Raw genomic sequence first — 4,651 nt, forward strand, 5'->3', positions numbered from 1 at the left:
TTTGGCACTGTGGTATGCCCTAAGATTATTCTTTTTTACTCTTGGATATCTTTAGGGAGTGAGTCCCTACTCCGTATCTCTGCTCGTATTATTATATTTTGTGACGTGTTATTTAAGTAAGTTTATTTATTAAATGGGACGTTACATTTATGGTATCAGAGCGGTCATTTCTTAGGTCTGTGGAGTTGGATGTCTGCTTAGCTTTCTTTGTGTTTCTCTGAGTGTTTTTAGTTAAAATGTTGTCTTGTCAAACCTAACCAAGTTATTTCCTATGTGCCAGTGAATGATGGCACATTTCGTAGGACTCCGCAATCCTCCCAGGACGATGTGCCAGATATCATTAGAACAATCGAGGCAATGGTAGCTGTTATGACTCAACAAAGCACGACGATGATGCAGCAACACGAAGCATCCATGCAGCGACAAGCAGCGTCACTTGAGCAACAACAACTGGTGATGCAGCAGATGGAGGCTGCTAGGGTAGTTTCCGAGGATGCCCACCGGCAACACATGGAGGCCCTCCGCCAATTGGAGGAGAACAGGGCAGCTGCCCTTGTGTTTGGTCCTAAGCCACGACCACCAGTCAGAGAGTGGATTGTGGAAGACTTCCTAAAACACCATCTAGTGAAATTCAACGGGAAGACTAGCCTGGATGCAGCTGATCAGTGGCTGAAGGACCTGGAGAGAATCTTCGACGTGAAGATGTGTCCAACAGATAAAAGTTTGTCTTTTGCAGTCTATATGCTCACCGGAGAAGCTGAACACTGGTGGATTAGCATAAAGTCCATCATGGAGGAGCGAGGAGAGCCTGTGACTTGGGAGTCTTTTAGGGAGAAGTTTCTCTCAGAGTATTTTCCCGATAGTGTGAGGTATGCCAAAGAGGTGGAATTCCTCTAGTTGACCCAGGGAGGGAAATCTATGACTGAGTTTGCTGAGAAGTTTAAGCACCTCAGCCGCTTCTACACTCTACCGCTCGACGAGGAATGGAGATGCCGTAAGTTCAAGAACGGTCTTCGCGGTGATATCCACTTGATGATGGCTCCCTTGTCCATCAAGGACTTTGCTGCTCTGGTGGAGAAGGCCAGAGTGATGGAGAAGATGAAATGTGAGGTAGAAGGTCAACGCCCACAACAACCACAGAGGATCGGTGGACCATCTGGGTCCAAGCCGAGGCATGAGGAGTGGAGGAGACCTATGATAGACCCCACCATTAGCCCCAGGGGTCTAGAAGTTTTGCTCCTCAGCAAGGCCGAGTGTAGTGTTACATATGTGAAGGCCCTCATCTGAGGAGCGCCTGCCCGCGCATGGAAGGCTACCGCCGGTGCAACAACTGTGGCAAGGAGGGCCACTTTGGGAAGGACTGCCCCACCCTTGCTAAGGCAGCGACACACCCTCCAGTACAGACTCTTACCTAGCACCAGCAGAGCAACAAAGGCAACAAGCCTCAAGCGACGGGCAGAGTCTACGCTATGATAGGAGCAAAGATTGCTGGGATGAGATGTTGTGTATTGTATGATTTCGAAGTGACACACTCCTTTGTGTCAGATGCTAGTGTGAAAAAGTTGGGTCTGTCGGTGTGTGAGCTGTAGTGTGAACTTGTGGTGTCTACTCCGACATCGGGCTTGGTCAGGACATCGTCCTTGTATGCTAGGTGTCTAGTGGAGATTGAAGGACGCAAGTACAAAGTAAATCTGATCTGCCTACCTCTACAGGAGTTAGAGGTGATCTTAGGGATGGATTGGCTCTCTGCCAATCGCATTCTTATAGATTGCTGAGAGAAGAAGTTACTTTTCCTCGAATCAGAAGAGCCTAAGTTGTTAACATCTTAAGGGGTGGTAAGGGAACTACATGAGGGCACACAGTGTTATGTGATCTTGTCGCATCTGGAGGTGGAGAGAGGGGAGGTGACGTCAGTAATACCAGTAGTACAGGAATTTGAGGATGTATTCCAAGAGGAAGTGCCAGCCTCCCAGTTGAGAGGTGGAATTTTCTATCGACTTGGTACCAGGAACCGGCCCAGTATCGATGGCCCCGTATCGCATGGCTCCAGCAGAGTTGGTGGAACTCAAGAAACAGATAGAGGAGCTGATGGAGAAGCAGTTCATCCGACCCAGTACTTCACCGTGGGGAGCACCAGTGTTGTTGGTGAAGAAAAAGGATGAGAGTTCACGTTGTGTGTGGACTACAGGCAACTGAACAAGATGACCATCAAGAACAAGTACCCCCTTCCGAGAATCGATGATTTGATGGATCAGCTGCATGGGTCGTCGATATTCTTAAAGATCGATCTGAGGTTAGGATACCATCAGATATTAGTAAAGGCGGATGATGTGCAGAAGACGACCTTCAGGTCCCGATATGGACACTATGAGTATGTGGTTATGCCCTTTGGTGTGACCAATGCTCCGACGGTGTTCATGGATTACATGAATAGAATACTCTGACTGTTCCTTGACAAGTTTGTGGTAGTCTTCATAGACGACATCCTCATCTATTCCAAAACCCAAGAGGAGCATGCCGAGCATCTGAGACCAGTGTTTGGCATTTTGAGAGAGAAACAGTTGTATGCCAAGTTGTCTAAGTGCGAGTTTTGGATGGATGAAGTCTAGTTTTTGGGGCACGTGATATCTGCACAGGGCATTGCAGTGGATCCAACAAAGGTGAAGGCAGTGGTAAAGTGGGAAAGTCCCAAGTCAGCAACGAAGATCAGAAGCTTTGTAGGTCTGACTGGCTATTACCGAAGATTCATTGAAGGATTTTCTAAAATAGTGGCACCACTGACACGGCTTACCCGGAAGGACCAACCCTTCACCTGGACGGATAAGTGTGAGGAGAGCTTCCAAGAGCTTAAGCGAAGGTTGACTAGTGCTCCGATACTAGTGATCCCTGATGTCAGGAAGCCTTTTGAGGTCTATTATGACGCATCCCATATTGGACTGGGCTGCGTGTTGATGCAGGAAAAGAAGGCAGTGGCCTATGCTTCGAGGCTCCTTAAGGTGTACGAGAGAAACTATCCCACTCATGACCTGAAGTTGGCAGCTATAGTATTTTCCTTGAATATCTGGAGGCATTATCTGTATGGTGCCCAGTTTCGTGTGTTTAGTGATCATAAGAGTCTCAAGTATCTGTTTGATCAGAAGGAGCTGAACATGAGACAGAGAAGGTGGATGGAATTCCTAAAGGATTATGACTTCGAGCTCCTATATCACCTAGGGGAGGTAAATGTAGTGGCTGATGCCTTGAGTAGGAAGACTGTACATGTTGCACACCTTATGATCAAGGAGGTAGAACTACTGGAGAAGTTCAAGGATATGAAGCTACAAGTGGAGTTGAGATCCAAGTCCATTAGGTCTAGTACTCTGACTATATCTAGTGACTTCTTGGACTCAATCAGAGAGAGTCAATTGTTGGATGCCAGTCTGAATAGAGTCATAGACCAGCTTGGGTCATATGAGGCTAGAGACTTTGCTTTGGGTGATGATGGTATACTGAGGTTCCAGGGCAGGGTGTGTGTGCCTGATGATGTGTAGGTGAAAAAGATAATTTTGGAGGAAGGACACAAGAGCTGTCTTAGTCTGCATCCTGGCATGACTAAGATGTACTAGGATCTTAAGGAGACCTTCTGGTGGCAGGGAATGAAGAAGGATGTTGCTTAGTTTGTATCGGCCTGTTTGACATGTCAGAAGGCAAAGGTTGAGCATCAGAGACTCGGTGGGATCCTACAGCCCTTAGAGATACCAGTGTGGAAATGAGACAACATCTCGATGAACTTTGTGACTCATTTGCCACAAACTTTTAGAGGGCATGACACCATCTGGGTTATAATGGATCGATTGACCAATATTGCCCATTTCTTGGCGATGAACTTGCGGATGTCAATGGCCAAGTTGGCCTAGTTGTACATTAAGGAGATAGTAAGGCTGCATGAGGTACCTTCGAGGATAGTTTATGACAGAGACCCACGGTTTACATCACGGTTTTGACAAACCTTACAGGATGCTTTGGGAACCAAGTTGACTATGAGCTCAGCCTACCACCCCAGACCGATGGTCAGTCTAAGAGAACGATTCAGTCACTTGAGGATTTGTTACGGACGTGCATATTGGACCACCTCTTCCTTAGTATACTTTGAATGAGATGGTTAGTAATCAAAGAGGCATGATATTAGTATGAGATGAGGCCCTATAATTATGAATTTGGGAATAACTAGTAGGATGGATTCAACATGTGGTATGAATGAGGATTGGTTACAGAGATTGGTATGAAATTATAGGCATGATGAGTATTCCTTTATTGTTGATTATGATTGGTCCAAGGTCAATGCGTAATTTCTTGAAATCTCTAGGTGAGATTTCAGGGTCGTGCTTCAGTGGTCGGGACGTAATTCCATGATCCCTGTTAGTGGGTGTTCATGGTGGTGCCCCATCTATATAATTTGATAAGGATTCAAGGTAAGGTTGCATCCTGGCACTCTAAGGAGTCAGTTAGTCGCACTTAAAGCGGACTGAATCTTGTGGTGAGAGTAGCAGGAGGCCTGAAACTCATTAAGGGCTAACCTTGTGTGTGGGAAATTGAATCATTGTAACACTTGTAACACATAGCTCGAGGGTGAGCAGGGTAATCCACCATAAGTGCAAGCATCCGCTGAATC

Source organism: Vigna unguiculata, chromosome 4, assembly GCF_004118075.2.
Source record: "Vigna unguiculata cultivar IT97K-499-35 chromosome 4, ASM411807v1, whole genome shotgun sequence".
Classification (NCBI taxonomy): Eukaryota; Viridiplantae; Streptophyta; class Magnoliopsida; order Fabales; family Fabaceae; genus Vigna; species Vigna unguiculata.